At 36.1% G+C, this 12,872-nt stretch overlaps 1 protein-coding gene across 2 annotated transcripts in view; it reads right to left on the reverse strand.

Moving 5' to 3' along the window:
• Nucleotides 1–12,872, reverse strand: part of LOC134749604 (zwei Ig domain protein zig-8-like) — a 243,156-nt gene that overhangs the window by 208,072 nt on the left and 22,212 nt on the right. For both annotated transcript variants that reach the window (XM_063684623.1, XM_063684620.1), the window contains exon 2: nucleotides 1,160–1,193. The gene's annotated coding sequence lies outside the window, so the exon portion shown is untranslated. The remainder of the gene's footprint in view (nucleotides 1–1,159; nucleotides 1,194–12,872) is intronic.

A 12,872-nucleotide genomic window follows, 5' to 3' on the forward strand; every position in this document is an offset into this window, starting at 1 on the left:
AGCTCTAAGTAAACTTTTGTTACTAACAACTATGGACATTATGTTTCCGAAATAAATTATTGGAATTTGAATTTATCGCTCGAATATGCAAGAATGACAGAAATGTTAGATAACGAAATTTCGATTTTCTTGTTTCGCGGTAGACCCTCAGATTGTAAAGGTTTGTGGTAGTGGCGCCACCTACGCAGTTTCGCGTAATATTCCCTATTTAGAAACTTTATTAATCTACTTACGCCCAAACATCTATTATTTTTCTTGTATGTATGTATCGCGGTATCGCTTATTCTTTTAACTTGGAACGAGACTATTACAAGAATAAATGGAGAGTAGGGTGTTTCCCTCTATCGGGAATTTAATAAAACATTAGTTTTTGTGACGCTTCGCTGGCTAAATAATAGAAATTGTGTAGTGTGTCAGATGAAGAAGAAGGTTAATACATAAATACCTAAATAAATACTACAACATACGGTCCATAAAATAATGGTATTTACGTGGTATTTACTATCTGAGGTTTGCAGTTTATTTTATTTGTAACAAAGTGGCAAACTAGAACCCTAGTAAATAATTTATTTCTATTTCTCTATACATTAATTGGGAAAATTCTCGCCTTGGAAATTATTGACGCCCACTCACTCCGCCGATGTAATTACTGACTGGAGAATACTTGTAAGACAATAATTTCTAAGTACTAGGACAGAAAATGAATGTTCAAAAAAAGTTGTAGAGGGAAATGGGACCTTCAAACCCCCTCTCCCCCGGCTCAAGGGCTACGGCCGGGGACGTTTGATATGTTCACCTCCTAACTAGTCCAAACAAATTTACGGAGTCAAAAATTGTGTTCCAAGCATTTCCCCTATACCTTCTTATTGCTTGGCCTATAACTATACTTAGTCGTTTGTCTTAAGGGGCCCACAGACTATCAGTCCGCCGGACGATATCGGCCTGTCAGTTGTTCGGAGCTGTCAAATTTTTGTTCTAACTGACAGGCGGCGGACTGATAGTCAGTGGGCCCCTGTAATCTGTCACTTTGACATACGAGTATGAATTTGTAAGAAAGTGATAAAACATAAATGAGCTGGGTATAAAGTAACAAAACTCAGTACCTTCGCTGTTTGTTGCGTTACAAAACTAGAGAATTATACGTAAAACAGTATTTTACCTTAGTTATTACTTCTCCAACCACATGAAGATACCTGTAACAAGAAAAAAAATTGATTTCTGATTTTTTTACGTAGAAATTCGATTGTAAGGGTAGGCAATATTTATGCTAAAATGCTTCAGAAGATGCTTAAGGGGATCCCATGCCCCAATGACCTTTGATCTGAATCCCTTAGTTTTCTATTTTTTTGTATCTTCATCATCATCATCATCATCATCATGTCAGCCGATAGACGTCCACTGCTGGACATAGGCCTCCCCCCTTTTTGTATCTTATCAAATTAATATGGTATCCAATATTTACTTTAAAGTTCATTGTTTTCGAGATACTTGATATTAAATTAATTAAATTAAAATTAAAATTAAAATTCATTTAATTCGAGTATCTGATGTGACTCATAAGTACATTATACAAACATTAAACAAAAACACAAGCATTAAACAAAAACACAAACATTAAACAAACAAACTACAAAAATTACATAAAGGTAGGTAACTGTGGTAAACACATTGACACCCTTCATCTATTTCTCAATGTGTTTACCACAGTGCCGCCGGGCGTATGAAGTCCGCAGCAAAATGTGATATACGGACAAAACTTGTCCGCAATCATTTCTAGGACGCTGTTGGAGCTGGCGCGGACGCGTCGCACCAGGGACGCGGCTCGCAGGCGCATAGTAGCTTTAAAACACGCCACATGCGCCTCCGCAAACATCCCTGACGCGCTGCAATATCGCGGCAGCCCCATCAGCGCCCTAAACGCGTTATTATATTGTACTTGTAGGGCCTTATACGACTTCAAGGTGAACTTTCGCCACAGACTGCAGGTGTAAAATGTCGTGCAAAAAGCTCTGAACAATGTCACTTTACTTTCCTTTGAGCACCGAGCAAATCTGCGTGCAATCATATTAGCTCTGATCGATAAGGCCCTACGTTCCCGTTCTATATCAGCATCGTCCTTGAGGTCGGCAGTAACTAAATGACCTAGATACTTGTACTGGTATACCCTTTGCAGGGCAACCGTGTTTAGTTTGATATATCAAAGTTGAAAAAATTTTCGCCAAAAAACTGATTTTCTGACCATAACTTTTGTGTTAATTAGTTTAAAATTAAAACCTTAGACAAATTTTTAGAGACGTCAAAGACGAACCCAAATATAGTTTATTAATAATCAAGATTATTTCATTACCGAATACATAACTTATATTAATAGAATACATTATTCCCAAAACAACTTTAATGCAGCAGCTACTAATATACAATAATTTTAACTTGGCATTTTTCTTCACAAAACTTGAAAGAATTGGTTACCAAACCGGAATATTGGAAAAGTTATTCAAATTATGGAACTGCGGTGCCGCGGTCGCCGTTGAAATATTACATTCCTTTTAAATATATTTTTGTCATTTCCTGACCAAAATATTGATGAACTTATAAGATATATGTATGTAACAGAATAACAAATTTATTAACCAATATATCAACTGGGTAATTTTTAAGGTTTTGTTTTAGTCATTAAATAAATTCTCTTCTCCGAGACCACGGGGACAACGCTGTCCTCGAAACGTCGGAGGTAAATTTAAAACTTATTTTACGCGATTAAGTCCCGTCGTTGTAAATAATAATGATTAAATAAATTCATTAATAACAAAAAAAAAGTTAGGTTCTACATATACAATAGTAAATCTGAACAATAGATAGATACCTAATTAATTTTATTAACAGTACATCATCTTCCACGCGTTGTCCCGGCATTTCGCCACGGCTCATGGGAGCCTGGGGTCCGCTTGGCAGCTAACCCCAAACTTCATCTAAATCGGTTCAGCGGTTATTGATTCCCCATACAAATGTCAACTCCCCTTTCCATCCCCTTAAGGGGTGATGAGTTCTGGAATAAAAAAGTATCCTATGTCCTTCCCCGGTACTCACTATCTGTATACCAAATTTATAAAATTGATCCCATAGCTCTTATGTCAGCAAATTAAGAACTATGGGACATATTTTTAAGTATGTTGTACTAAAAAAATAAGTTTTGAACCTTATTTTATCTCATATATGTCATCACTATCGTCAGTTTCGTATGTTACCGGCTTTTGGGAATGTTACTGGTAACATTGGTAACTTACTAGTAACATTCCCAAATGGAAACTTACTGGTAGCGGGAATGTTACCGCTGCCCATCACTTTGGGATTAGTCCGGTTTCCTCACGATGTTTTCCTTCACCGAAAAGCGACTGGTAAATATCATATGATAATTATTTTCAACAGTACATATCGTATTTTATTGTTTTGTGTGTATGTTTTCTATTTTCCAAGTAGTTTTCAATTAGGGTATACCGGGGATAATTGAAACAATATATGTTTGATGGCCTGTAACTATTTCATTTTTAACCGACTTCAATTTCATAGAAGGAGGAGGTTCTGTATTCGGTTGTGGCTATTTTTTTTTTTTTTTTTTATGTATGTTTACAGTTAGAAAGGTATTCGCCTATATTGCTAAACCTTATTTATTTCGTTTTTAAATAAAGTTTGTTTAAACGCCCTACCGCTCATGGTTATGTAATGATATGGAATCAAAGAGAATGTGGGGGAGTGGTCCAATTGACCCCATAGGTGTGTTAATTGAAACACTATGTGAGGACGTTTGAAACACCATAATATTTTCGGCAAAATGAATGATATTTTATTACTTCTAATCAATTTTTAATAACTCTCACTGTATAGGTACCACTACCACGAGATTAACTAGATGTCATATATTAAAGAAAAAGTGACGAAGCCCTCCAGTGGTGAAGGCCGGATCAAACTAGTTTTAATGCAACTATATATTAATTATGATATTACGATAAATAATTTTAACAGAAATGCATACTTGGGTTTCATACTAAAGCTTGTTTCAATTATTATATTAGTATTTAGGTAATTAAGATTTATAAAAATAACGTGAAAAGTTCTCTTTAATGCAGCAAAATAAGTTCATTTAATGAGTTGTAAAAAACTGAGTCAGCTACTGGTATACCAAAAACATTGCATGCAAATAAAACATTCACATAGTTAAACACATACACTCCAAAATAAAACCCCTTGCTTCCTCACTCAAGTCAGGAATCCCAACGGAATCAGCCGCAGTGAGTTACAAAACGACTTCTACTGAACTCAATATCCATTGGTTTCCACGAGCACGGAATACAAAATACAGCTTTTGACACTGAAAACCGAACAAATATGTACAGAAAGTCAACGTCCTGCAGCAATTTTTACGAATTCTCCAGCATTCTTGAATTTGCCGTCGCCTTCAACATCCGGAACATTTTTCGCACGTCGAATAAATTTGACCGAACGTCGACGCGATTGCCAACATACGAGGGCAGTCAATGCGATTACTTGGCGAGAGGAAGTGAACTGGCCTATTCAGATTTTAGTACATTGTGTAACGTAATCGTAAGTGAAATATTGAAAACGAGGTATTAAGATTCACGACATCCGCAGGCTGGAGTGCATTAAAGACTCGAGTTTCCAATATTCTTACGCCGGAGTTACACACAATGTTTTTGTTGACAATAGCTTATCGAAAAATGCCAATCGATAAGTCAAAATTCGGAATTACTGACGCGAACCAAAAGTCGTATGATCATTTCCAGTCCGCAGCAAGCTCGGCCGAATTTCACCTTCCCAGACAAACGGAGTTTCGTTCTCATTTTAAAACTACGTGTTGGATTGTAATGAAGCTTCACACATACAATGAGATGAGGTATATCATCTATGCCTGTAATTAGTTTATATAGTAGCTCCAGCTTGTAAAACAAACTAAATAGAGCAAAAACTAATTTCGTATGCAAAACTTAAGTATAATGAGAGCGTAACTACGTTTGTATGGTGAACCGAACCGAGCTTGTTAGGGACTCTTTAAGTTTCAATTAGCTGTTTCTATTGATGATTGCCACTTAGCTGGAGGTCGATTCTCAGTCACCAATTTGTTATGCGTTTGAATTGGTTTTGACACGACCTTGACGATTGTCTTGGTAAGTGACGCACATCTTACGCAAGACACTTCATATAGTATGAATGTTCTCAAATGATTTTTACGCCTCACGCCATAATCTGTTAAATAAAAGCCTTTGTTTCTTTTGTTCAGCGATTACCAATGCTACCGCTGCGCGGCTACTGACTGAACGGGAACAAACTCAACAAACTTGTTTTAAAACAAATTTTACCATACTATTTATATGGTTCAAATTTATGTAGCAGCTCTGTATTCTGAGGTCACACATAGGCAACCGATCATCCTTCATTACCCAAACTCGTTCTCAGAATGAGCTGTTACATTTTGAACCGTAATACTATCACAATAGCGGCTTTTTAACGACATGGTTGCTTAGGCACGCGCTCGTCACGCGACTAAGGCGCCTCTCCATAAAAAAACAAAGGCTTTTGTTTAACGGATTAGGGTCTAAGGCCTAAAAATCATTTGTGAAAATTCATACTATACACCATTATTACCATTAATCACCATCGATCTTCAAGGTCGTATCAAAATAAGATCAAAACTATAACAAATTATGAAATCAGAAAGAGCTCCTGGGCTCGCCCTTACTCGCGTTAGCAATGTTAAAACGCTGCTAGTTTATAACAGAACTAGAATTGAAAATGCTATCAGTGGACATTTTCAAGATTTAGTTTTCTATATTTTACGGGATTGTGGTTTATTTTCGATTGCATTTGACATAATCATATTTTGTTCATATTAAACATATTAATAACAGGTCACTCACGTATTTTAAGCTAAGTGACTTAAACTACGTGAGTGACCCGTTATTAATGTGTTTAATATGTCTGTGTCTCACGGAAGTTTTGTTATATTTTGTTGATATATGGATCCTAAGGGTACTCTAAGCACAAATTAATTTACTTTCTTATGAAAATATTATAAACATATTAATAACAGGTCACTCACGTATTTTAAGCTACGTGACTTAAAATACGTGAGTGACCCGTTATTAATATGTTTAATATGTCTGTGTCTCATGGAAGTTTTGTTATATTTTGTTGATATATGGATCCTAAGGGTACTCTAAGAACAAATTAAATTACTTTCTTATGAAAATATTTTAATTTGTGTTTTTACAAGTAGTAGTAGTGTATCTTAAGATTCTTAAGGGTAGTTAATGTTCAGTTCAAACTGCTTATTTCCAGTTTTTTTAAGATACATTTAATAGTTATTTAATTATAGCGCATTATTTATATACCTGCTACCAGCCTCAATTTGCTATTCATAATTCATAATTCATAATTTATTTATTGCATCCATGGTTTACATTTGGTGGTACATACATAGTGGGTTTCACATGGACCCTGGTAGGGCACAGCAATAGTCTTAAATCTAAAGTATGCTAGGTATTAGTATTAATGTAATCATTATATAAACTTGGTCTATTAATCGTTTGTCTTAATCTGTCCAATTAGCCTCATGCATGAAGTTTATATTTGAACGAAATATGTTTTATTCGGATGTTTGTTACCCTTAAATCATGTTACAAATGCATTTCCGTTTTTAAATTACCATTTAATTACTTAAAATTATAAATAAAAAGTACAAAAATTTGCCCGCGAAAAGCTAGTAAGCGAAACGCTCGAAACGCCACGTGACGTCACGCGGTCGACAGATTAGTGTCATTAGTAGCAAACGTCAGCTGGGCCGCCCAACGTGTGACGTCATCACGCTCTGTCGAATTCGCGCCAAAAATTATGAGCGTTTCAACCGCTCAAAAATTTTCAACATTTTAAATATTTTTTAATAAAATAATGTTAAGGTTTACAAAAGTATTTTTATCATTTCCGGTGTTCCAACGATATAAATTATGAATCCAAAAATAAAAATAAATTCATGCATGGAGCTAATTGTCACTTACCATCTAAGACACTATTGTAACATTTGTAACTACTTATTCTATGCAAATAAATACTTACTTACTTACTTACTTACTTACTTACTATCTGTCATTTTCAGTTATCCTCCTGAGTCCCAGAGACCCTTCCCAGACGATTCTGGGACTTAGGAGGTTAAGTATTTATAAAAAACCGGTCAAGTGCGGTTCCGTACCATTACGCAAAAAACGGTAAAAAAAATCACGTTTGTTGTATGGGAGCCGCACTTCAATATTTATTTTATTCTGATTTTAGTACTTATTTGTTGAAATAGCAGCAAGAAAAATATATCATCTGTGAAAATTTCGACTGTCTAGCTATCATCACGGTTCATGAGATACAGTCTGGTGACAGACAGACGGACAGACAGACGTCGGACAGTGGAGTCTTAGTAATAGGGTCCCGTTTTTACCCTTTGGGTACAGAACCCTAAAAAGGGATAAAACATAAATTAACTATAGGTAGTTGAAGCTTGTAAGTTTCACGAATAAAGGGGTTATATTAAAGTGTAGGCGTATTATATTTATTCATATTAATTTATAATTTGTTGTTAGCCCAAAATTCCATTTATTCACCGATTTACGAATTGAATTGAATTGAATTGAATTGAATTGAATTGAAATAAAATCATTTAATTGAAAGCTATTTCATCGTCAGTCATTGTATAAATAAATAATTTGCATTTATTTTTAATCCAATGGTACAAAATAAAAGCTGCAAACATGAATATATTTGCCGTCGCATATTTCTTGAAAAATTGTGAGTACATATTCCAGAAACGTATTAGATATTCATACATTTTACGCTTGTATGTGGGTGTATAAAAATAAAATGTTTGTATATAAGTAAAATATTTCATGTCAGAAGCCGCCAGCAGGGTGCATCCTCAGTTCCTCACAACCTAGAACCTAAATGATTTCTTCCCGCGGACGATGAGCTACCGAGGTTTTCTTATAGATTTTCTTAAAAAAATCGGCCAAGTGCGAGTCGGACTCGCGCACGAAGGGTTCCGTACCATTACGCAAAAAAAAGACAAAAAATCACGTTTCTTCTATGGGAGACTCACTTAAATATTTATTTTATTCTGTTTTTAGTATTTGTTGTTGTAGCGGCAACAGAAACATCATCTGTGAAAATGTCAACTGTCTAGCTATCACGGTTCATGAGATACAGCCTGGTGTCAGACGGACTGACAGACAGACTGACAGACAGGCGGACAGACAGACAGACAGACAGCGGTCTTAGTAATAGGGTTCCGTTTTTACCCTTTAGGTACGGAACCCTAAAAACGGAGTATAGGTACAGGTTTTTAAAGGGTCGGTTACAAGCGTCCATTGATTACGGAAACCACTTACAATCGAGCAGGCCGTTTGCTTGTTTGCCACATACGTGGTATAATAAACTGTTCTACTACTTAGGCGAAATGTACCTACATTATTAATATTATTATCATATAATTATGATTGTTTTAAAGAATTAATTTCTTAGACTTAGGTATATTTACAGGGATATGATTAAATGTTTCATGAATTCCCTTGTTTCCAGGAAAATTTGTTTTGTTTAATTCATAGCTGGCGGCAAATACACACAGAGTTGTGTTTTATATGAAAATGATTTAAGGAGAGAATTTCAGAGTCTGGGCATCTAGCACCCACCAATTATGGGTTACGATATAAAATATTTAATAAATTAAAATTTGTCATGATTTTGTTTCTAACGATCCAATTTTGAACTATTGAGGTAAAATAATTATAGTCTACCTGTGAATGTTTTCATGGAATAAAAAAAAATGGCTGTAAAAATTCAATACGAAAACTACAATTTTGTTTTAGCCCCCTCTCAACGCTCTTACACCGCTGTATGCACATCACATGACATTATCATATCCGACACGTAATTAAACCAATAATAACGCTCTTAACTGAACAGAATTAGATCTTATGTCTAAGTAATAAGGCTTTCGCCAGTTAAATGTACGGATGGCACATTATGTTGGCTTATCGCAAGCGTGCGAATAAGGCTTAGGAGCGAGTATTGGGACCCAATAAGGCATGAAGCTTATCGCTGACTACACGCTTATTGAACACCCGTCAGATTATACATATATATCACAGACAACACATACCGCATTATCAAGAATTTACAAATAAATATAAATAAATAAATATTATAGAGATATTAATTTTGATTTTGAATTTAATTTTTAAGTTAAATATTTAAATTGTAATTTTGATTTTAATATTAATTTAATTTAAAGAAATATGGACTCTCATTCGAACCCAGGCCCATCGGCTTCACAGGCAGGGTCACTACCCACTTAACTAGGCCAAATCGGTCGTCATAGAACCGTTCAGAAGGTATAAATATATAAGAGTTTTGAATGATTCACGGTTAGTTTTATAAACAATACAAAAGGTAATCACGGTCTATATCCCGGTCAATATAAGTCTAGTATAAATATACTTACCAAAGATATACGTTGTAAAATTAAACAGTATAACTGCTGAGGAAAAATAAACCTGTACTTATTCTGATTAGTTTTATTGAGTATTCTCTTAGTCTGAACTGAACCATGAATTTATTAAGACAAGCTGATCATTTTACAAAGAGCATTTACAGAATTCGAAAACAAAAATCTACTTTATATCAGAAAATGATGGGTTGTATTTTTTCTGACAAAAAAAGGAGAAATGAATGGCACCAGCGTGCGTGCGCCCGCAGCGCTCCGTGCACCCGCACCAGCTAGCAGACGGCCTAATACTGAAATTATCCGTCCTTTGAAATCATTTCGTACTAGACCTAATCGTATTATCCGCTATTAAAATATCAGCGTGAAATCCCAAGCCTCACGAGAGCAACTTAATCCTTAAATTCCAATTTATCACGACAAAAACCGATTCCGGCGAAAATGAACGAAAAATCTTACCAACAAAGGGAGGTGACACTTTTTATTCGACGAAAAAACCTATTACTGCTTGCGAAGAAATCTTTAGGACATTTTGTGCAAATTCTCGGCGGGTGTACATAGTGGTGTGATGTGGGAATATAATTTGGGACGGGTTCCTTTTATAGTTTGAATATTCTCAAATGATTTTTACGACAAAGTCACTAATCTGTTAAACAAAAGCTATTGTTTACTTTGTGTGAGCACCTGGCCATTGTTGGCGAGCGCGTGGCCATTGATGTCTCAGCGCGTGGCACGCGCTCACCAACAATGGCCAGGCGCTCTCATAAAAGAAACAATCGCTTTTGTTTAACAAATTAGGGTCTTTGGCGTAAAAATCATTTGAGAAGATTCAAACTATATAGATATAAAGAAAAATATTGGAAACAAGTTTTAAAGACTTTTCCGAAACCTGTTTGATGACGATTAAATTTAGATATGGTGAAAAAATGCATCCGCTTCGATATATTCATACATTAATTGGAAAGTTCCCAAAATTCCCTTGCATTAGGAATATTACAATTCGTAGGTAAATATCCGAAAATATTCTCAAAACACCTCAAAATGAGATTATTCCCACGGGTGACGGCACTGGCCGTCCCGTGGCCGGGCTTCGCATATTTTTTTTGGCTATTCTTTTATTTTTCGCTTCCAGATCAGTGGGCACAATTTTATTATGGAATAGGAATAAATGACCGTCACACGACCGTTGAGGGAGGTATTGAATTTGTCCACGATTTTGCGCGTAATACTTGAATTAGATGTTGTTTCGGTTGCCCGGTATTGGAAAATTTCTCAGCCTCATTTTCGTGTTAACTACATTGTTTGTTACATCTAAGTTTAGTGTGCACCGGCTTGTGAAGCGACAAAGTGTGAAGACGTCATTATAAACATATATCAATGAGGGCTACCGTTTTTGTGCTCACCAGTTGGCGCCACTGTAGATTTAGGTCCAGAAAAACAGATCTCAAAATTCTTCTATGCTTATTTTTATAAAATCAATACGTTCTAATATACACAAAAGTATTTTAACGTCTAAATGTGCAATTTTTTCAACCTGTTTGTTTTTGCATATGTTTTAGTTGCCACTTTTTTTAAACTACTTTCATTTATTGACCTATATCTATCGTTTACCATGATTAATCAAAGATGGACAAAGATTTACCACAATTATGAATAAGAAGTGAAATATCTTAAGCAAATCTTAAAGAGATCGTTTAAGAGGACATTCCGAATCGCGGACATGTGAAATTTGACATGACTTTTTTAAATATATCGTTATCGTTTCTGTTTCATATCTAGTTGATATCTATAATTATCATTGTTCGAATTGGCTCATAAGAGGATTTTTATACGGACACCAAGGCAAAGACAGACTCGCCTACCAACCCTTTTTAAAGTATTCAAAAGGATTCACAGTTTAGAGCATTTTTTGCCTGCCAGCCTTGGATTTTGTCAAATTATATTCTTCCACGACGTTAGGCGATCATTAAATGCCCGAACCCGCTTCATGGTTCAGTTAAGTTCAAAGGATTTCCATGCAGGCCGCGTTGTGCTATTCATGCGCGAGCGCCGATGAGTCGGTTTCACCGCCAATATAAAGTGGTCTGTAGTACAGTCACAGGGCAGACACGCTACACATCAAAAATCACTTGCGTTTTTGTGTGAATGGCACGTCTGTACACGCGTCATGCATCATAGTGTAAGTTGCTTAAAAATAGTACTGAGCGTCGTCAATCTGCTGTCGCGGTGCGAGGTAATTCGAGTTGGGGCGGGGCGGTGCGTAGCCGTTCTGTATGATAATTACTTATTCTGTGGTACAGTCACCATCAAATATATCAGAGCACCCAAAGTGCTCAAAAATATCTGAACTTTAACATCTTGATAATAGAGGCGTTGTTCAGATGTGTCTAAACACCTTGGCTCTCCTATATCTGGCGGTCTAGCATAAGTTGCGTTCTCGCGCGCGAGTCCATACTTGAAGTCGCGCTTGATGTATGGAGTCGCGCGCGAGAACGCAACACATGCTACTCATGCTAGCAGGCCTGATGGCAACTGTAAAGGTTGATTAAGCGTCACCTCGCTACAGCTTGGTCTTGGAATTACACAGCTCAACTTTTTAACAACCTTTTACTGTTGCAATCGACATGCGAAAAAAGTGCATTGAATTTTGCAAAATATTCACTAGCATTGAAGCTAGATGAAAATTTTATCTCAAATGTGGTTTATATTTTAGTTAACGTAGGCGAGATTAGTCCAAAACTGTGAAAAGGGGTAGAAACAGGACACGGCAGTATGGCTACTTAGATATTTTCAGATTGATGAACGCTTTGGTCACTGCTGTCTGCCATGTTGGTAAGTTTGTCAACAAAGTTGAATGACGCGCGTGCGAGTACAGGACTGGATTTAAATAAGAAAAACGTTTTTAGCGGTGCCTGCTAAAATAATTCCATAGAATTCATCATTTTAACAATTCGTCTCGTCGTACGTTGACGTAAGTAGGTACAATTTGTATTTTTATGCGATTATATGTATTTATATGGGTGCCAAACCTGGACATACACAAATGACATCAAACAAAAAATTAGAACCTGCCAGAGAGCACAGGAACGAAACATATTAAAAAATAAAACGTCTAGATAAAATAAAAAGCTCAGAAATAAGAGAAAAAACCAAGATCGTTGATGCCCTGGAACACTGCATAGGCATGAAATGGAAATGGGCAGGACACGTAGCTAGGCTACCTAGTACAAGGTGGACGAAGCGAACCACGCTCTGGAAAGGACCACCAGGCAAACGCAGACAAGGGCGACCACAAACTAGGTGGATAGAGGACATAACAAAG

The sequence above is a fragment of the Cydia strobilella genome, chromosome 18, assembly GCF_947568885.1.
Source record: "Cydia strobilella chromosome 18, ilCydStro3.1, whole genome shotgun sequence".
Classification (NCBI taxonomy): Eukaryota; Metazoa; Arthropoda; class Insecta; order Lepidoptera; family Tortricidae; genus Cydia; species Cydia strobilella.